Source organism: Muntiacus reevesi, chromosome 7, assembly GCF_963930625.1.
Source record: "Muntiacus reevesi chromosome 7, mMunRee1.1, whole genome shotgun sequence".
Classification (NCBI taxonomy): domain Eukaryota; kingdom Metazoa; phylum Chordata; class Mammalia; order Artiodactyla; family Cervidae; genus Muntiacus; species Muntiacus reevesi.
This window is the reverse complement of record NC_089255.1, coordinates 23,624,977-23,647,982: the sequence shown is the minus strand read 5'-3', so window position 1 is coordinate 23,647,982 and position 23,006 is coordinate 23,624,977. Positions and strand designations below refer to the sequence as shown.

At 42.5% G+C, this 23,006-nt stretch overlaps 1 pseudogene; it reads left to right on the top strand.

Moving 5' to 3' along the window:
- Window positions 1-11,739: 11,739 nt before the first annotated feature.
- LOC136172551 (T-cell receptor alpha chain V region CTL-F3-like) lies at window positions 11,740-20,731 on the top strand (annotated as a pseudogene).
- Window positions 20,732-23,006: the final 2,275 nt, after the last annotated feature.

The following is a 23,006-nucleotide window of genomic DNA, read 5'->3' as shown; positions in this document are numbered from 1 at the left end:
TGAGGATAAAGAAAAGTTGTGTCTCCAGCTTCATTTCATTGTGTTCTTATCCCCATCTCTGTCTCTCCCTCTCTCTCAACAGAATTGATACTATGTTTCTCAAGGGCACAACTTTCCTCTTATATAACCCATTCATAGAAATTTTAGGTGATTTTTGAATTTGTTTTTTTCCTAAAATACTTTTCCTTGCTTCAAAAGAGTTAGAAGAGAAGAGAGAAGAGAAGTCGCGCAGTCGTGTCCGACTCTTTGTGACCCCATGGACTGTAGCCCACCAGACTCCTCAGCCCATGGGATTTTCCAGGCATGAATACCACAGTGGGATGCCATTTCATTCTCCATGAAAAGAGTTATAAACATAGTAAATGCCTACTCATTCTTGTATACTTGTCCAAGAGTCAGTAGCTAAGGAAAGCTTAGTGGATATATTTAGAATTATAGACCTTTGCATTTTCAGGTTTGTGATTTATTTTTATTTCATTATTTGTTTATGGTCTATTTTCAATCCTACTCAGCGATCTCCTTAATGGTAGTGTCCATATCTGTGTTTTCCATTCTTGAAAAACTCAGCATCAGTGTATCTTAGGCATTTGTTGTTGTTGTTTAGTTGCTAAGTCATGGCCAGTTCCTCCTGACCTCATGGACTGTAGCCTGCAAGACTTCTCTCTCCGTTGGACTTTCAGGTGAGAATACTGGAGTGGGTTGCCATTTCCTCCTCCAGGGGATCTTCCTGACCCAGGGATCAAATCCGCATCTCCTACATCAGCAGGTGGATTCTTTACCACTGAGCCACCCGGGAAGTATCTTTGGCATTAGCATCATTTAATTTCCTTCTTCTTTTCTATCCATTAATGTGTTCTTTTTTTTAATCCTCCTCAAAAAGCTGTGATAATATTTAGTGAAAAAAGTAATCTTTAGAGGTTTACGGATAAATTCTTGGAGTATAGAGAGGATTGGCAAAGGATAACCACAGGACAAAGTAGCTTGATACTCATGTTTGTAAATAAAGTTTTGTTGGAAGACAGCCATGCTCATTCATTTATGCATTGACCATGGATGCTTTGTGCTATACCAGCATAGTCGTAGCAGAGATTGTACCACTTCAAAACCTAAACTATTTACTATTTGACCTTTTATGGACAAAAAAGTCTGCCAACCTACAGGGTGTAGGAATTACATTAGAACTTTTCGATTTGGATTTCTTTCTTTGGTGACAACAAATTAAATAATAAAGGCATATTTCTAATCATCAGTTGGGCCAATTTAGAATACTCCCCGTCTTTCTGAAGATTTTGTGTTATGTCATTTTTTAAATCTAATTAAAGACAAATGAATAATGACACTACAAATAAAAGCATCATAGGTCTTTGAATGGATAAAAGTTTTAAGACTATTTTTTAAACATTTAAAAAGTTTGAATGTATCAACATGAAATTCAGTAGAAAAAAAGAGTAGCAGTAAATGCACAATATTTTTTTCAGTGCTGAGTTTTTGATGCTTTGTTCAATAATAGAGTTATATAATGCTGACTTAAATGGATATTTTTTAATAGAAGTAAAAACACTGGAAATCAGTAATCACAGTAATTCAGACAATAGTGTGGAGAAGGCAATGGCAACCCTCTCCAGTACTCTCGCCTGGACAATCCCATGGATGGAGGAGCCTGGTAGGCTGCGGTCCATAGGGTCATCAAGTTTCAGACACGACTGAGCGTCTTCACTTTCACTTTTCACTTTCATGCATTAGAGAAGGAAATGGCAACCTACTCCAGTGTTCTTGCCTGGAGAACCCCATGGATAGGGGAGCCTGGTGGGCTGCCATCTGTGGGGTCACACAGAGTTGGACATGACTGAAGCGACTTAGCAGCAGCAGCAGCAAATAGTGCATGAATCTCCAAATCATCTTAATCAGGTGAATTGTTGAATGACACAATCTATAGTTTTCTTCTAATGAGATTTCAGCACATCTTTAGTTTCATCAAAATATCACTCCTCACATTAATGTTTTAATATGAATTTTATTAACTTCATATTTTGTATGCATGGGCTTCCCTGATAGCTCAGTTGGTAAAGAATCCGCCTGCAATGCAGGAGACCCTGGTTCAATTTCTACATCAGGAAGATCTGCTGGAGAAGGGATAGGTTACCACTCCGTATTCTAGAGCTTTGCTTGTGGCTCAACTGGTAAAGAATTCGCCTGCAATGTGGGATCTGGGTTTGATCCCTGGATTGGGAAGATCCCTGGAGAAAGGAAAGGCTACCCACTCCAGTATTCTGGCCTGGAGATTCCCATATAGTTCATGGGGTCGCAAAGAGTCAGACTCGACTAAGCGACTTTCACTTTAGTGATTAAGAACTGTGAACTGAAGACATTTATACTTAACCTGAGTTTTGCATGTATGAAAGTGCTATAGTATTTTTTAAATAGTCAGTATGAGAATGGTCTCTTACATGAAGAACTGTACCTTAGTTTGAGAAATACCTAATGCCCCTGTGTTCAGACCCTAGACATGCCGCTGGAAGAAGCTCACCATAACACGGGCTTGAGAACTATTTCTCGTAGAGACTATACTTCATAAACAGATCATTATACACCTGAACATGTCCACTCACTCACTTATTCATTTATTTTTCAAATATTTTTAAACCATTTGCTCTGAACTAGTGTTCTGTGTATTTTGAGAAGTTGGCCACTGAGATTAATAAGATTAAGTTCCTGATCTCAGATGCATCAAACCAAGTTTGAAAAACAACACACAAATGCTACTGGATTGATAGCACTTCCCTGAAAACCCGTGTAAGGCAACCTCACACCTGACTGCAGCCACAAAGTCTTCATGCCTTAAAATGGTTTATGTCAGCAAAGAGCAATGTTTTGACTTCTTTCCATAATACAACCATACTTTTCATAAATCCTAGAAAAAGAAGCAGCTATGAAATGACTTTGTTATATCTTCTGCTGGGTTCACTTCACTTGCACAAATAATTGCAAAGGGACCTAGATAAACAGGCTGATAGACACTGAGCAGAGAGTTCTTCCCCCTGAGGTTCCTGAATCTCTAATAAAATAAATACACAGGAGCCTGATAAACACCGCACACATGCCTTTGGAATGAAGCAAGCCTGGTTAATATTTTAAGCATCTGAACTTGATTTTCTAAAGACTCTACCAGAAAATTACTAGAGCTAATCAATGAATATAGTAAAGTTGCAGGATATAAATTAACACACAGAAGTCCCTTGCATTCCTATACACTAACAATGAGAAAACAGAAAGAGAAATTAAGGAAACAATACCATTCACCATTGCAACAAAAAGAATAAAATACTTAGGAGTATATCTACCTAAAGAAACAAAAGACCTATACATAGAAAACTATAAAACATTGATGAAAGCACTCAAAGAGGGCACAAATAGATGGAGAAATATATCGTGTTCATGTTTTGGAAGAATCAATACTGTTAAAATGAGTATACCAACCAAAGCAACCTATAGATTCAATGCAATTCCTATCAAGCTACCAACGGTATTCTTCACAGAATTAGAACAAATAATTTCACAATTTGTATGGAAATACAAAAACCTTGAATAGCGAAAGCAATCTTGACAAAGAAGAATGGAACTGGAGGAATCAACCTGCGTGACTTCAGGCTCTATGACAAAGCTACAATAATCAAGACAGTATGGTACTGGCACAAAGACAGAAATATAGATCAATGGAACAAAATAGAAAGTCCAGAGATAAATCCATGTGCCTATGGACACCTTATCTTTGACAAAGGAGGCAAGAATATACAGTGGAAAAAAGACAGTCTCTTTAACAAGTGGTGCTGGGAAAACTGGTCAACCACTTGTAAAAGAATGATTTTCTAAAAAAAAAAAAAAAAAAAAACTTAGTTGAATTAAAACAAGAATGTGACAAGTGCTATCACCCAAGTATGGTCCAGGGGCCCCAAAGGAGATCTTTTCAGGGAGGTTTACCAAACTCCCTGAGGTTTCTCTCTTTTATTGCAGATTATTACTCAGCCTAAGAATCATCTTGGATCTCTGCCCTCCACATGCTACCCCCTAGCCCCTATCTCTCTCTCTTTCTCTCTTTTTGCCCACATCTCTCCTTTCTTGTCCAGTGGTCCACACATTTTGAAGTTCCATCTCAATCCCACAGTGAGACAGTTTTGGTAAACCCCGCCAGAACTGGTGCCTGGAAGCTGCTTCCATGAAGTAAGCTGGGCAGTGTAAACCCTCATCTCATCTGTCTTCCTTATCTCTGTGCTACCTGACGTCCAAGGTCCAAAATTTGTTTCATGTATCTTGTCCAGTTTTCTAGTTGTAAGGTCAACTGTACCTTTAACTGTGAAAAAGAAGTAACGGTAATTTTTTTTCTAGTATTTTTACAAATGTGTCATTTTATGATGGTAGGGTATGTAATAAAAACCTTATCATTCAACCACACATTATTTGAGACCTGCTATAGATAAGGTTTCCTCCATGGCATGTTGACTGAGTCTTGGGGATGAACAGAGCTAATTCAGGTAAAGAACTTGAGGAGAGCAGGGAGCACTTTCCATTCTCCTGAATGGAGGATCCTTCTCTGAGGATGAATCATGAATCATGAATCAGGATCCTTCTCTGATTCATGGGTATCTTGGAGACACATTGAAGGAAGAAATCTCTGACTAGTCCATCTAGAAATTGTAACGGGTTTCTTGCAAAGCTAGAGATACCTGTACCATGCAAAAAGTCTTGAAAGTAATGATAGTTTGCCTAAGCACGCTTATGTTTAGGACTCTCTCCTTCAGGTCCTGTCCCATTCTCCTGTTTGTACCCCACAAGCTATTATCAGGAGAAATAGTTCAGACTGGACTGTGGTGCAATTCTCACGATCACCACCAGAGGGCGGGGCTTCCTTCAGATGCGGATCCTCATTGTGTTCAGGAGCCGGTTTCACTTGCCTACTCTGTAGCCACAAGACAGAATACTGCTGTGGTGCAGAAAGGGGCTCTCAGTTTCTGAGTGAGGAGCTTCTGTAACATCCAGATGGAGACTAGATTCGTTAGACTGGTGTGTTCCAGGGAACAAGGACCGTTTTCTTTTGCCAGCATGCATTCTGCCACTCACTCAATTCTTCTGATCATCTTAATATTCAGTAAGTAATATTTTATCCTAAATGTTAATGATTTTTCATTTTCCTATGATTATAGGTAAGTTTTATTTTTCTTCTCTGGCTGAAAACTACTCTCCTGTGCATTTCTACGATAACAAAGTGATTCTCTTGTAGGAGGGACCAATGGTGACTCAGTGAACCAGACAGAAGGCCCAGTGACTGTCTCAGAGGGGGCTCTCATGACCCTGAACTGCACTTACCAGGCCACGTATTCGGATCACTATCTTTTCTGGTATGTCCAGCATCTCAACAAAACTCCTCAACTTCTCCTGAAGAGCTTAACAGCAGACAAGAAGGTAGAGCATGAAGGTTTTCAGGCCACTCTTGTTAAGAGGGACAGCTCCTTCCACCTGCAGAAACAGGCAGTGCAAGCATCAGACTCGGCTGTGTACTACTGTGCTCTGAGGGACACAGTGATGGAGGGCTGCAGGGGGAGCTGAGCGCAATCCCAGAGTGCAGATGGGGCTCTGGCTGTGGGCAGACCCGGAAGGGGGTGTTGATTCTCTCTCAGAGGTACCGTCAAAGCACTTCCAGCTCTGATACTCTGAGCCAAGGACCTTGGAATTCTTGGATTGCCTGACAGAGGAATCTGGGACAGGACAGTGTAAAGAGGAACCTGAGCGCTTTTCTCCAGAAATGCCTGTTTTCAGCCCATCCACATGCCCCCAGATGGCATAGAATCCATTGAAGTGACATTAACTGCTCAACAACAATTCAGATTATATATGCTGAAATATTTCACAATGTGTTAATAAAAATTCCAGGGCTCGTTGTTGATGGATGACTGTGTGATCTAGAAGCTAGTCTCTGGTTTTTAAAATTCAGGCCAAGATTGTGTATCCTGCTGAGTTTCACCTGCAGACACTCCATCTTCAGTGAGTGGAGCTTTATTCTCTCTTTCCTTGACTTTTCCATCCCTGCTGGCTGCTCCAAAAATGCTGCTACCTAAGTAAGTTCCAAGAGGAGAGTTTCTGATATTCCTTCTGTCAAGGGCCCTGTGAATCAGAGCAGCCCACTCTGTAAATATTGCAGGTGTTGTGTGTATTGTTTATATTCATACTGGGTGCAGGATATTCTCTTCGCTAATCACCTCATCTCAGGTAAATGAATGCCAAAGAATGTTCAAATTAACATACAGTTGCACTCATTTCACATGCTAGTAAGATTATGCTCAAAATCCTTCAAGCTATGCTTCAGCAGTACATGAACCAAGAATTTCAGATGTAGAAGCTGGGTTTAGAAAAGGCAGAGGAACCAGAACAGATCCAATATCTGCTGGATCACAGCAAAAGCAAGGGAATTTAAAAAAAAAATCTACTTCCACTTCATTGACTACGCTAAAGCCTTTGACTGTGTGGATCACAACAAACTGTGGAAAGTTCTTAAAAAGATGGGGATACTCAAGAAAGCTGTATGCAGGACAAGAAACAACAGTTAGTACTGTACATGAAACAATGGACTGGTTCAAAATTGGGAAAGGAGTACATCAAGGCTATATATTGTCAGCCTGTTGATTTAACTTATATGTGGAGTACATCAGGTGAAATGCAAGGTTGGATGACTCAAAAGCTGGAATCAAGATTGCCAGGAGAAATATCAACAACCTCAGATATGCAGATGACACCACTCTGATTGTTATAGCCATGGTTTCCAGGAAACAAACTCACTCAGAAGGACAATGCAGATAATGGAGTACAGTTTATTACACCGGTGGGTCCAAGGCAGTCTCCTCCTAGCCAAGGACCCCGATCAGCATTTGTGAAAATCTTTTATACCCCATGTATACGTGTCCAAACCCACCACCCCAATTCCCTTGAGACTTACATAAAGAAAGGTAGGGTAAATACAACTACAATAACCCCATCATTCACGTGTTATGTGTTCAAACAGTCAATAATCAATAAGCCCACAGTTACATTCCAAACAGTTAATCAATAAGCTTGTGGTCATGTTCCAACCAGTTAATAATCGATAAGCCTGTGATTACATCCTGATAGATACGGAAAATGTTTATGACCTGTCCGGAGACAGGGGTGATTACAGCATGTTTCCTCTTAGGCAATGAGTAACCTGGATGTGATCTTCAAGATTCCCCTGTCTGGAGGGGGTCTTATCCTTCCATTGTCTTTCCCACAGGCACTAAGCAGAGAGTTCAGAGTCCACTGGAGAGGCAGCCGAGCCAGATCAGCACAGATAGGCCTGAGATGGAGTCCTGGCTCTATGAATTCCTTCTTCATGATGGCAGAAAGTGAAAAGAAAATAAAGAACATCTTGATGCAGGTGAAAGAGGAGAGTGAAAAAGCTGTATTAAAACTCAACATTAAAAAAAAAACTAAGATTACGGCATCCAACCCCATTATTTTAAGGCAAATAGATGGGGAAAATGTGGAAACAGTGACAGATTTAATTTTCTTGGGCTTCAAAATCACTGCAAATGGTGACTGTAGCCATGAAATTAAAAGATGCTTGTTCCTTGTAAGAAAAGCTATGATCAACCTAGACAGCATGTTAAAAAGCAGAGACATTACTTTACCAGCAAAGGTCCATATAGTCAGAGCTATGGTTTTCCCAGTAATCATGAATGGATGTGTGCCGGGAGCCATTATGTGAGATCCCACCCATGATAAGGTCATGAGGAGAAGACCTGAAACGCAAGGCTGTTCAGGCTATAAGGGACCCTCCAAGTTGACCTCGGCCTCTACCCCACCCTGTAGCCTCCCCCTTTTGCTGTTGTCCTTGTTCGTCCTGTTGCAGATCTTTGCATTGCCTGCCAAGAGCTCTCCTGCTCCTCTTTCACTAAATAAAGACCAACATAGAACCCTAATTAATAAATCTCCTGGACGCTGGTTCCCTATGAAGGGGCCATGAATGAAGGAAATGTTTCAAGTAAAAACTCTTCTGCTGGCACTCTGGCTTGTTTGGCAAATATGTACTAATGCACATGACTGCTCACAACACCTTAATCATAAACAGCATAAAGAACCTGATCACAAAAGGCCCTAATGGTCACAGAGCCCTTCGGGGGGTGAGGAGGCCCTATTAGAGAACACAAAAATATTATTCTAAAAGTGGTTATAGTTAAAGATTTAAAAAAATGAGTTTAGAATTGTTAATTTTAACCAAGAGTGCTAAAACGGAGGCTGCCTCACCGGAGCCGCAGAGCCTTTGTGTGGTAAACTTTTTAGATAAATTTAGCTGAGAACTTTTGCAAAAAGACTGACCTTTGTGTTAACAGGATTGTATTTCTACTATGTTGCAACCTGCTGTACCAGGAGACTGCAACTTTTCTGTTTTGTGCTAAGCTCAAGGCAAAATAGAACAATAAAGATAGACTATGGAAAACAGCTTTGCCTTCACCTAGGTCATAAAATGTTAATAGGCCCAAAGGCCAGAAAATAATATACAAAGATCCACTTTGATAGAAGACTCTCATAAACAAAGAAGCATGCAGAAAACACCCTGGTTTCATGAAGGACAAACTGAGGTAATGTTAAACTAAACTTTGTATGCTTCTCTTTCACCTCCCCTTAGAAATGTACTAACTTAGGGTATAAAACCTATGATAAAAAATAAAGCAATGCCAGACCCTGCTGCACGCATCCCAGTCTGGTCTCTCTCTCTCTCTCTCTCTCTCTCTCTCTCTCTCTCTCTCGCTGTCGTTCATCCTAGGGGTACCCCTGGATCCTGCTGAGGCTGGACCCTAGCAGATGTGAGAGTTGGACCATAAAGAAGGCTGAGTGCCAAAGAATTGATGCTTTCTAGCTGTGGGTTGGAAAAGACTCATGAGAGTCCCTTGACTGCAAGGAGATCAAATCAGTCCATCCTAAAGGATATCAACTGTGAATATTCATTGGAAGGACTGATGCTGAAACTGAAGTTGTGGCCAGAATACTGAATCATTGTCATTTCATAATTTATAGGCGTGCGTGATTTGCTAAGTTTTGTCTGACTCTTTGCGATGCCGTGGACTGTAGCCCACCAGGCTCCTCTGTCCATGGAATTTTCCAGGCAAGAATACTGGAGTGGGGTGCTATTCCCTTCTCCTGGGGATCTTTCTCAGTAAGGGATCAAACCCTCATCTCCTCAATTGGCAGGCAGATTCTTTATCACTTAGCACCTGGGAAGCTCAATTTATAGACACAACTACTCAAATGCAGAGTTTAATAGTTACAGAAGTTTTATGGTCTTGGCAGATGCACTCACCATCGTCACTTAGGGTGGGTCTGGACACCCGCCTGAAGGTGAGCACTGCCTTCCTCCCTGACATCCCAGAGCCCTGCACACTGGGTGCTGGCCCCCTGTGCCCTGGGGGTTCAGCATCTTAATAAACAGGCCTAGAAATGGAGAGGGAGATGAAAGAACAAAAGTAAATCTTAATGGTGGGAAAATGAAAATATTCTAGCAGGTTTAATTTCCCTGGTAGTAACTGCTTCAGTTCTCTGCTTTCGGTCTGATCCCTCATTTCACGTACTGGGGTCCATGTAGTGGGAGTACAGACAGGGCACAGGATTTTTTTTTTTTTTTTCTCACCTGCTCCTCAATCAACTGAAAGCAATTTGAGGTAGGAAATTGTCTCATTTTTGTTTCCATGTTGTAGACAACCCTGTAAATTTCCAGAATGAATGTTGGAGGGATTCCTGAAAATGCACAAGAGTTTAAGAGAATCTAGGTGATCTGCTGAGCCAGAGAGTCCTGCCAGCATGATAACTTCAACTCAAGATTCTAATTTTAGGGAGAGCGTTGGTTCAATGACTGGGACTCTCTGCACTCACATTGCTGGAGGCCCAGGTTCAATCCCTGATCAGGGAACTAGATCCCACAAGCCTAAACTAAACCCGGTACAGACAAAGAACAAAACAAGCAAAAAGAACAGCTCAGCATCAGATGTGCATTAAAAATGATCCCAGTTTTGGTAAGAACTAACAAAGTTCATTTTAACTGGGGAGATATCTCAGTAGTTAAAAAAGGCACATTTGAAGAAGACTGTTCTTGAGTTCAGCTGACTTAGTCACAGCCGTTGTTACTGGATTGACAACATTGATAGCCCTGTAAGGCACCCTCACAGCTGTCTGCAGCCACAACGTCCCCAAGCCTTAAAATGGCTTATGTCACCAAAGAACAATGTTCTGACTTCTTACCATACTATAGTTAGATTTTGCATAAAGTAAACCCAATCCCAGAGAAAACAACAAGCTAAGAAATGACCCCATTAAATCTTCTGCTGGGTTCACTTCACTAGCACAAAGAATTGCACAGGGAACTAGACAAACAGGCTGACAGACAGTGAGCAAACAGTTCTTTCCATTGAGATTCCTGAATTCCTAATAAATAAACAGAAGACAGATAAATACCACACACATGTCTCTGGAATGAAGAGTGTCTGGCTAATGTATTTAGCATCTAAACTTGACATTCTAAAAAAAATACTTATTTGAATTAAAGCAAGAATGTGACAAGAGGTAAAATGATGTTTCAAGAACCAGGTTACCTAAGTAAGGTCACCTGTGCCTCATGAGGCTAAAGGTGTAAGGTTGCTGTCATCCAGGGTGGTCCAACTCCCCCCTGCCACTCTCTCCCCCAAAACCTGCCTTGCGCTTATTTCTCTCTCTTTCTCTCTTTTTTGTCAACGTTCCTCCCCTTTGGTACACAGGTCCACAAGTTTTAGGTTTTTCAGGATCTCTGTTCTCCTATTCTGTCTCAATCCCACAGTGAGACAGCTGCACTATTTTTGGTAAATCCCTCATGCACTGGTGCCTAGAAACTGCCTCCAGAAAGTAAGTTGGGCAGTGTTTGTGGTCATATCATCTGTTTTCCTTATCTCGGTGCTACCTGATGTTCAAGGTCCAAAAATAGTTTTCTAGTTGGAAAATCAACTCTACCATTATCAGTGAAAAAGAAGTCACATATTTTACTTTTATTGTGTTTTACAAATCTGTCATTCCATGATAAATCAGGATAATAACCTTATCATTTAACAACACGTTATTTGACACCTGCCTTAGATAAAATTTTCACCACGGCATGTTGACAGAGTCAACATGAATATAACTACTTCAGAGAAATGACTTGGGGAGAGAAGGAAGCACTTTCCATACAGAGGGATCCTTCTCTGACCCATGGGAATCCAAGACATACGGGAGGAAGAATCCTCTATTCCATCTAGAAACTGTAACTGGGGTTTCTTGTGAAACTAGAGATAGCTGTGCCATGAAAAAAATTATGGAAGTAATAATAGAATATTTTCCTAAGCACGCTTATGTTTAGGACTCTCTTCCTAGGGTCCTGTCCCATTCTCCTGTATGTAATCCCACAAGCTGTTATCAGGAGGAATAAGTCAGACTCGACTGTGGTGCAATTCTCACGACCACCACCAGAGGGCGGGGCTTCCTTCAGATGTGGTTCCTCGGGTTCAGGAGCCGGTTTCACTTGCCTACTTTGTAGCCACAAGACAGAATGTTGCTACTGTGCAGAAAGGGGCTCTCAGTTTCTGAGTGAGGAGCTTCTGTAACATCCAGATGGAAACTAGATTCGTTAGACTGGTGTATTCCAGGGAACAAGGACCGTTTTCTTTTGCATACATGCATTCAGTCACTCACTCAGTTCTTCTGATCATCTTAATATTCAGTAAGTAGCATTTTATTCTAAAGCTTAATGATTTTTCACTTTCCTATAACTGTAGGTAAGTTTTATTTTTCTTCTCTGACTGAAAAGTCCTCTCCTGTACATTTCTATGATAACAAAGTGATTTTCTTGTAGGAGGGACCAATGGTGACTCAGTGAACCAGACAGAAGGCCCAGTGACTGTCTCAGAGGGGGCTATCATGACCCTGAACTGCACTTACCAGACTGCTAGTTCAGCTCCCTATCTTTTCTGGTATGTCCAGCATCTCAACAAAGCTCCTCAACTCCTCCTGAAGGGCTCAACAGCAGACAAGAAGGTAGAGCATGAAGGTTTTCAGGCCACTCTTGTTAAGAGGGACAGCTCCTTCCACCTGCAGAAACGGGCAGTGCAAACATCAGACTCGGCTGTGTACTACTGTGCTCTGAGTGACACAGTGATGGAGGGCTGCAGGGGGAGCTGAGCACAAACCCAGATGCAGATGGGGCTCCGGCTGTGGGCAGACCCGGAAAGGGGTGTTGCTTCTCTCTTCAGTGTGCTATGCTAGAGGTCTTGTCAAAGCTCTTCCAGGTCTGCTCCTCAGAGCCAATTGGACCCAGGAATTCTTGGGTTGCCCTACAGAGAGGAATCTGGGGGCAGAACAGTTCAAAATGGAAACTAAGAGTTTTTCTCCAGAAATGCCTATTTTCAGCCCATCCACAATCCCCCATATGGCATAGAATCCCTTAAAGTGACATTAACTCTTCAATGACAATTCAGAAATATAATGAAATATTTTACAATGTGTTAATGAAAATTCCAAGGCACATTGTTAATGGATTAGTGTGCGACCTGGAAGCTAGTCTCTGGTTTTTAAAATTCAGGTCAAAATTGTGTATCCTGCTGAGTTTCACCAGCAGACACTCCATCTTTAGTGACCGGAGCTTTATTCACTCTTTTCTTGACTTTTCCATCCCTTCTGGTTGCTCCAGATATGCTGCTACCTAAGTAAGTTCCAGGAGGAGAACTTCCTGAAAAGTTAATACTTCTGTTGATGGAACTGTAGATCAGAGCAGCCCACTCTGTAAATATTGCAGGTGTTGTGTGTATTGTTTGTATTCAAACTGGGTACAGGATATTCTCTTTGCTAATCACCTCATCTCAGGGAAATGAATGCCAAAGAATGTTCAAATTACCATACAATTGCACTCATTTCACATGCTAGCAAGCTTATGCTCAAAATCCTTCAAGCTATGCTTCAGCAGTTCGTGAACCAAGAACTTCAGATGTACAAGCTGAGTTTAGAAAAGGCAGAGGAACCAGAGATCAAATTACCAACAGACACGGATCTCAGAAAAAAAGCAAGGGAATTAAAAAACATCTACTTCTGCTTCACTGACTATGCTAAATCCTTTGACTGTGTGGATCATGACAAACTGTGAAAAATTCTTAAAGAGATGGGAATACCCAAGAAACCTATATGCAGGACAGGAAGCAACAGTTAGGACCTCACATGCAACAATGGACTGGTTCAAATTTGGAAAAGAAATACGTCAAGGCTATATATTGTCACCCTGCTTATTTAACTTATATGCAGAGTACAGCATGCCAAATGCTGGGCTGAATGATTCACAAGCTGGAATCAAGATTGCCAGGAGAAATATCAACAACCTCATATATGCAGATGATACCACTCTAATGGCAGAAGAAGAGAAGCTAAAGAGCCTCTTGATGAGGGTGAAAGAGGAGAGTGAAAAAACTGGAGTAAAACTCAACATTCAAAAAACTGAGATTGTGACATCTTGTCCCATCACTTTATGGCAAATAGATGGGGAAAAAGTGGAAACAATGACAGATTTTTTTTTTCTTTGTTTCCAAAATCACTGCAGATGGTGACTGCATTCATAAAATTAAAAGACTCTTGATCCTTGGAAGAAAAGATATGACAAACCTAGACAGTGTATTAAAAAGCAGAGACATTACTTTGCCGAAAAAGGTCCCTATAGTCAGAGGTATGGTTTACTCAGTAATCATGTATGAATGTGAAATTTGGACCATAAAGAAGGCTGAGCGCTGAAGAACTGATGCTTTTGAACTGTAGTTTTGGAGAAGATTCTTGAGAGTCTCCTGGACTGCAAGGTGGTCAACGCAGTCTATCCTAAAGAATATCAACCCTGAATGTTCCTTGGAAGGACTGATGCTGAAGCTATAAGTTCCAATATTTTGGCCACCTGATGTGAAGAACCGATTCACTGGAGAAGACCCTGATGCTGGGAAAGATTGAGGGCAAGAGGATAAGATGGTTGGGTGTCATCACTGACTCAATGAACAGGAGTTTGAGCAAATTCTGGGAGCTCGTGAAGGACAGGGAAGCATGACATGCTGCAGTTCCTGGGGTCGTAAAGAGTCAGACATGGCCTAGGGACTGAACAACAGCAAAAGCAGGGAAATTAATTCATCAGTCAGCCATATTTCAGACACGTGGGGGAGGTCATTATGTTCTCTTAAAATAGGCTATCTTGACAGTGGAGTGGGCTTTTCACCTGCTCAGGAGACTAGGAGAAATTACCACCCACTCAGCGAGCGGGAGCATCTCCACACTCCTCTGCTCATGAGCGGAATGCGGAGCCACTCTGGTCTCCGCTCCGTGTCCCTGCTACAGTCGTGCCCATTGCACAGAGTCCCCTCATCTTCTCAGGCTGAACTCCTGTTTGCAACTTCCGGGAGCAGACTTTCTGGAGGACAGTGGTGGGCACAGCAGGTGGGCAGAGATGGATGTTTTACTGCTGGGCAGTCTGTGAGGTGTGGCCAGGATACTGAATCCTTGTCATTTCATAATTTACAGGCACGTGTGTATTGTGTCTGGTGCTCAGTTGCTAAGTGGCATCTGACTCTTCGCCATCGTGTGGACTGTAGCTGCCAGGCTCCCCTGTCCATGGAATTTTCCAGGCAAGAATACTGGAGTGGGTTGCTATTTTCTCCTCCAGGGGATCTTCCTGACCCAGGGATCCAACTCTCATCTCCTCAATTGGCAGGCAGATTCTTTACTGCTGAGCTACTGGGGAAACCCAATTTATAGACACAACTACTTAAATGCAGAATTTAATGGTTATAATAGTTTTATGATCTTGGCAAATGTAGTCACCATCGTCACTTAGAGGGATCTGGACACCCACCTGAAGGTAAGCACTGCCTTCATCCCTAACATCCCAGAGTCCTGCATGCTGGGTGCTGGCCCCCTCTGCCCTGGTGGTTCAACATCTTAATAAACAGGCCTAGAAATGGAGAGGGAGATGAAGGAGCAAAAATAAATCTTAACGGTGGGGAGAAAATTATTCTAGCAAGTTTAATTTCCCTGGTGGTAACTGCATCAGTTCTCTACTTCCAGTCTGATCCCTCATTTCATGTATTGGGGTCCAGGCTAGTGGGAGTACAGACAGGACATGGGATTTTTTTTTTTTTTTTTTTTTTTTTTTTTTGCTTATGGGCTTCTCAATCAACTGAAAGCAATTTGAGATAGGAATTGGATCTGATTTTGGTTTCCACATTGCAGACAACCCTGTGAATTTCCAGAATGAATGCTGGAAGCTAGGGATTCCTGAAAACGCACAAGAGTTTAAGAGAATCTAGGTGAGCTGCTGAGCCAGAGAGTCCTGCCAGCATGATAACTTCAGCTCAAGATTCTCATTTTAGGTGGAGGGTTTGTTCAGTGAGTAGGACTCTGCACCCACATTGCTGGAGGCCCCGGTTCGACCCCTGGTCAGGCAACTGGATCCCACAAGCCTAAACTAAGACCTAGCGCAGACAAAAAACAAACAAAAAGAACAACTCGGCGAACAGGTGTGCATTAAAAATGATTCCAGTTTTGGTAAGAACCAACACAGTTCATTTTAACTAGCGAGAAAATCTCTGTAGAAATTTGAAGAAGGCTGTTCTAGAGTTCTGGAGAAGGCACTGGCTCCCCACTCCAGTGTTCTTGCCTGGAAAATCCCATGGACGGAGGAGCCTGGTGGGCTACAGTCCATGGGGTCACGAAGAGTCGGACACGACTGAGTGACTTCACTTTCACTTTTCATTTTCATGCACTGGAGAAGGAAATGGCAACCCACTCCAATGTTCTTGCCTGGAGAATCTCAGGGGTGGGGGAGCCTGGTGGGCTGTCATCTATGGGGCCACATAGAGTCGGACATGACTGAAGCGACTTAGCAGCAGCAGCAGTTTTTGAGTTCAACTGACTTAGTCACAACCATTGTTACTGGATTGACAACACTGCCCTGAGAGCCCATGTAAGGTGACCTCACAGCTGTCTGCAGCCACAGCGTTTCCATGCCTTAACATGGTTTATGTCAGCAAAGAACAATGTTTTGACTTCTTACCATCAAAGAGTCAGACTTTGCATAAAATAACCCCTATCCTAGAGGAAAGAACAAGCTATGAAATGACCCCATTAAATCTTCTGCTGGGTTCACTTCACTGGCACAAATAATTGCACAGGGAACTAGACAAACATGCTGACAGACAGTGAGCAAACAGTTCTTTCCATTGAGATTCCTGAATCCCTAATAAATAAACAGAAGACAGATAAATACCGCATACACATGCCTCTGGAATGAAGAGTGCCTGGCTACACAAAGACAGAAATGTTGATCAATGGAACAGAATAGAAAGCCCAGAGGTAAATCCACGAACCTATGGACACCTTATCTTTGACAAAGGAGGCAAGGATACACAATGGAAAAATGACAACTTCTTTAACAAGTGGTGCTGGGAAAACTGGTCAATCCCTTGTAAAAGAATGAAACTAGAACACTCTCTAATACCATACACAAAATAAACTCAAAATGGATTAAAGATCTAAATGTAAGACCAGAAACTATAAAACTCCTAGAGGAGAACATAGGTAAAACACTCTTTGACATAAATCACAGCAGGATCCTCTATGATCCACCTCCCAGAATATTGGAAATAAAAGCAAAAATAAACAAATGGGACCTAATGAAACTTAAAAGCTTTTGTACAACAAAGGAAACTATAAGTAAGGTGAAAAGACAGCCCTCAGATTGGGAGGAAATAATAGCAAATGAAGCAACAGACAAAGGATTAATCTCAAAAATATACAAGCAACTTCTGCAGCTCAATTCCAGAAAAATAAATGACCCAATCAAAAAATGGGCCAAAGAACTAAACAGACATTTCTCCAAAGAAGAGATACAGATGGCTAACAAACACATGAAAAGATGCTCAACGTCACTCATTATCAGAGAAATGCAAATCAAAACCACAACGAGGTACCATTACACGCCAGTCAGGATGGCTGTTATCCAAAAGTCTACAAGAAATAAATGCTGGAGAGGGTGTGGAGAGAAGGGAACCCTCTTATACTGTTGGTGGGAATGCAAACTAGTACAGCCCCTATGGAGAACAGTGTGGAGATTCCTTTAAAAGCCGGAAATAGAACTGCCATATGACCCAGCAATCCCACTTCTGGGCATATACACTGAGGAAAGCAGATCTGAAAGAGACACGTACACCCCAATGTTCATCGCAGCACTGTTTATAATAGCCAGGACATGGAAGCAACATAGATGCCCATCAGCAGACGAATGGATAAGGAAGCTGTGGTACATATACACCATGGAATATTACTCAGCCATTAAAAAGAATTCATTTGAATCAGTTCTAATGAGATGGACGAAACTGGAGCCCATTGTACAGAGTGAAGTAAGCCAGAAAGATAAAGACCAACAAAGTATACTAACACATATATATGGAATTTAGAAAGATGGAAATGATAACCCTATATGCAAAATAGAAAAAGAGACACAGATGTACAGAACAGACTTTTGGACTCTATGGGAGAAGGCGAGGGTGGGATGTTTTGAGAGAACAGCATGTGTATTATCTATAGTGAAACAGATCACCAGCCCAAGTGGGATGCATGAGACAAGTGCTCGGGCCTGGTGCACTGGGAAGACCCAGAGGAATCGGGTGGAGAGGGAGGTGGGAGGGGGGATTGGGATGGGGAATACATGTAACTCCATGGCTGATTCATGTCAATGTATGACAAAACCCACTGCAATGTTGTGAAGTAATTAGCCTCCAACTAATAAACATAAATGAAAAAAAATAATTAAAAAAAAGACTGCCTGGCTAATATATTAAGCATCTAAACTTGACATTCTAAAAAAAATACTTGGTTGAATTAAAGCAAGAATGTGAGAAGAGGTAAAAAGATGTTTCAAGAACCAAGTTTCCCAAGTAAGGTCACCCGTCCCTTATGAGGTTGAAGGTGTAAGGTGGCTGTCCTCCAAGTAGGGTCCAGGCCCCAAAGGAGGCCCCTTCTGGGAGGTTTACCAAGCTCATTGGGTCTTCTCTCTTTCCTTACAGGTCAGTACTCAGTCCAGGATTCACAGTGACTCCTCCCTCCACCTCTTTGCCCTCATCTCTCTCCCTATCTCTCTCTTTTGCCCACGTCCCTCCTCTCTGGTACACTGGTCCACAAATTTCTAGGTTCCTCAGGATCCCCAAAATATTATTCCATCTCACAGTGAGGCAGTTGGGCCATTTTTGTTAAATCCCTCATGCACTGGTGCCTAGAAGCTGCCTCCGTGAAGAAAGCTGGGCGACGTCCTGGCTCATCTCATCTGTTTTCCTTATCTCTGTGCTACCTGATGTCCAAGATCCACAAGTTGTCTCATATATTTTGTCCAGTTTGCTAGTTGGAAGGTAGACTCTACCTTTATCAGTAAAAAGAAGTAACAGCAATTTATTTTTTAATTTTACAAATATGACATTTTATGATGGATAGGGGTAATAACCTGCTCATTTAACCACATATTAGATGAGATCTGCCTTAAATGATCAGGTGGCTCAGATGTGTAACGAATCCACCTGCAATGAGGGAGATGCAGGAGACTCTGGCTCAATCCCTGTGTTGGGAAGATCCCCTGGAGGAGGGCATCGCAAGCCACTCTAGTATTCTCACCTGGAAAATCCCATGGACAGAGGAGCCTGGCAGGCTGTGGTCTCTAGGGCCACAAAGAGTCAGTCACGACTGAGTGACTGAGCCCAGCACAGGGCACAGGGATCATTCATTCACCTGATCATTCAGCCACACATTGTTTGAGACCTGACTTAGATAATGTTTCCAACACTGTGTAACATTCCAGCAGCATGTTGGCTGTGCCTTGGGGATGAAAAGAGCTAATTCAGGAGATGGTCTTGGGGAGAGGAGGGAGCACTTCCCATGTAGAGGGGTCCTGTCCTGACTCATGGGAATCATGGAGACATATGTAAAGAAGAAACCCTCTGACTATTCCTCCTAAAAATTGTTAACTGGCATTATTTGCAAAGCTAGAGATACCATACCACACAGAAAATAATGGATGTAATAATGGAGGGTTTCCCAAAGCATGTTTGTGTTTAGGGCTCTCCTCTTAGAGTCCTGCCCCATTCTCCTGTGTGTACCCCACAAACTGTCATCAGGAGGACTAGGTCAGGAGAAGGTCAGGATGAGGAGAGTGAAAAAGCTGGCTTTAAACTAAGCATTCAAAAACTAAGATCACAACATCCAGTCCCATCACTTCAAGGCAAATAGATTGGGAGACAATGGAAACAGTGAAAGACTTTGTTTTCTAGGGCTCCAAAATCACTGCGAGTGGTGACTGCAGACATGAAATTAAAAGACACTCACTCCTTGGAAGAAAAGCTATGACCAACCAAGACAGCATACTAAAAAGCAGAGACATTACTTTGCTGACAAAAGCCCATATAGTCAAACCTATGATTTTTCCTGTAGTCATGTATGGATGTGAGAGTTGGACCAGAAAGAAAGCTGAGCACCGAAGAATTGATGCTTTTGAGCTACGGTGTTCAAAAGAGAATCCCTTGACTCTTGAGAGCCCCTTGCACTGCAAGGAGATCAAACCTGTCAGTCCTAAAAGAAATCAGTTCTGAATATTCACTGGAAGGACTGATGTTGAAGTTCTAGCTCCAATACGTTGGCCACCTGATGCGAAGAGCAGACTCATTAGAAAAGACCCTGATGCTGGGAAAGATTGAAGGCAGGAGGAGAAAGGGACGACAGAAGATGAGATGGTTGGATGGCATCACCGACTCAATGGACATGGGTCTGAGCAAGCTCCGGGAGCTGGTGTTGGACAGCGAGGCCTGGGCTGCTGCTGTCCCTGGGGTTGCAAAGAGTTGGACACGACTGAGTTACTGAACTGAACTGAGGTGTCATGACTGTGGTGTAATCTTTCAGATCACCACCAGAGGGCGGGGCTTCCTTCAAATGTGATTCCTTTTTGTATTCAGGAGCTGGTTTGACTTGCCTCCTCTGTAGCCACAAGACAGATGACTGCTGCTGTGCAGAAAGTGGTCCCCATTTTCTGAGTGAGGAGCTTCTGTAACATCCAGCTGAGACTAACTTTGCTAGATTTGATGTTTCTAGGGAACAAGGACTGTCGCCAGAATGTTTTCTGCCACTCACTCAGTTCTGGTCATCCTCTTAATACTTGGTAAGTAGCATTTTATCCTAAACTGATTTCTCATTTTCCTATGATAACAGGTCAGTTTTATTTTTCTTCTCTGGCTGAAAACTCTCCTCCTGTACATTTCTACTATAACGAGGTGATTCTCCTGTAGGAGGGACCAATGGTGACTCAGTGAACCAAACAGAAGGCCCAGTGACTGTCTCAGAGGGGGCTATCACGACCCTGAACTGCACTTACCAGAGCAAGTATCCAGATTCCTATCTTTTTTGGTATGTCCAGCATCTCAACAAAGCTCCTCAACTCCTCCTGAAGGGCTTCACAGCAGACAAGACGGTAGAGCATGAAGGTTTTCAGGCCACTCTTGTTAAGAGGGACAGCTCCTTCCACCTGCAGAAACAGGCAGTGCAAGCATCAGACTCGGCTGTGTACTACTGTGCTCTGAGTGACACAGTGATGGAGGGCTGCAGGGGGAGCTGAGCGCAAACCCAAGGGGAGCAGGAGGCTGACGTCAGGAAGAGGTATATTCTCTCCTTGATCAGAGTTTAGTGTACATTTAGAGTTTTTCAGTGAAACGAATCAAGCTCAGGTCTAATCCTAGAAACTCAGGGGGTTGGGAATTGCTCTACAGGGATAATAGGGTGGATGTCAGTCTTAAAGAAGACCCAAGCTTCAATCCCCAGAAGCACCCCTGTGCAGCCAGAAGGATTCCCCTCTGCTCTAGACTGACCTTAAAAAAAAATCTATTTTCCTCATAATGTATGATAGATATTAGATGTCACAAAATTAGTAGTTCATTTAGAGAAAAGAAATAGATGATTAAAAGCGCATCACCTGAAACATCATCATAAACCAACACAGAGGTACCAGACAAATCACATAGCAGTCTGCGTGTGGCTGAGATATAACGCTATTGAGGTGCTGTTTGCAGTGAAAGCCTTTGAACCGGAGCTGCTGCAGCTGTGGGATGAAAAAGCGTCTGTGACTTTTGAGTGGCCATGTTTCTTTTATTACTTATTTGTTTGTTTTATTTTTGGTCCGGCTGGGTCTTTGTTATTGACCTTGGCTCTGTCCAGTTGCAGCAGCGGGTGGAGATTGCTCGTCATTGTGGTGCACGGGCTTCTCGCTGTGGCGGCTCCTCTTGGTGCGGAGCGCGGGCTCCCGCTGCACCGGCTTCAGTAGCGGCGGCATGCAGCATCTAGGGCTGCATTTCTGATGTAAGGAAATAAGGATGCTTGGTCTGGTGAGCTTGTACTCATTTTGGCTATAGGGTGGATATGTAAAAGCAAGATTATTTTAGCACACATTATTGATTACTATTAGACACATACAGCTGGACAAATTTTGTCCACCAGGAAACTTGCTGTGATTGCATTAAACAGACAAGGAACTTTATTCAGTGTAAATTTCCACAGAAACCCATGCCTTGGCGTGTAGGAAGAAAAGTTACGACGATTGAGAGTAAACAGTTTTATCTTCCTGTATGAAAGAAAAACTTGCCAGCTTATTTCACTGTAGATTTGGGCTGCAGATCTCACCTTCCCCAAAAAGAGCTATACAAAAATGGATGCCTATCTGTTCTGAGAGGTCACTATAATCATAATAAATTGTTTTTGTCACAAAACGTATGTCTATCCTAGATGCATTGACTGAATACGCATGCAGCCCTGATGTAATTGTTGTTAATTTAATTACAGCATGGCAACCCACTCCAATATTCTTGCCTGGAAAATCCCATGGACAGAGGAGCCTGGTGGGCTACAGTCCATGGAGTCACAAAGAGTCAGATATGATCAAGTGACTTTCAAGTCTAAATAGGCAGCTTATAATCACCAAACACATCAACAAGCCATGACATGACGCAGGCAAACTGGTGTCAGTAAGTTACAGCTCCTGTTCTGATGCAGAAGCATCTCACAGTTCAGTCACTGTGCATGCGCCCTCAGGCACGGCTCAGGCATCTGCTCAGAGGAAGAACTTCCGACATGGGGCTCCCTGGCCTGCTCAGAGCTGTCATAGCCTCTGTCTGCCTTGGTAAGGCTGGTAAGGATGACTGCCTGCAGACTCAGCTCTGCTCAGCTCCCATGTGAGAGGTAGGGCAGGTGATTATTGTCTGTTGGGGTTTAGGAGAGTTGGTTAACTGGCAGAGGAATTAGAACTCTTAATCCTCTGTTTGTTCCTTGAAGCCCTCTGAGTTCCACCAGGAGAATCAGCCTGTTCCTTTCTGTCTCTCTCTCTCTCCATATAATCTATCTATCTATCTATCTATCTATCTATCTATCTATCTATCTATCTATCTATCTATATTTTTTTCTTCTCGCTAGGATCCATCATGGCCCAGAAAGTAACTCAAAACCAGTCTGAAATTCTTGTACTGGAGAAGGAGGTTGTAACCTTGAACTGTGCATATGAAGCTAATAGTTATACTTATTACTTATTCTGGTACAAGCAACCACCAAGTGGGGAAATGATTTTCCTTATTTATCAGGAGTCTTACAATGAACTGAATACAACAAAAGGTCAGTATTTTTTGAACTTCCAGAAAGCAACAAGTTCCATCAGCCTCACCATCACAGACTTACAGCTTGAAGACTCAGCGGTGTATTTCTGTGCTCTGAGAGACCACAGTGATGCCGGTGCCTGAGGGAGCCGCACAGAAACCTCAGATGTCAACATGTGGAGTCCCCCAGCTATGAATACCTTTGTGAGATTCTCAGTAAGGACAGGAAAAGGTAGTGGGGTTAGAAGTGAAAAC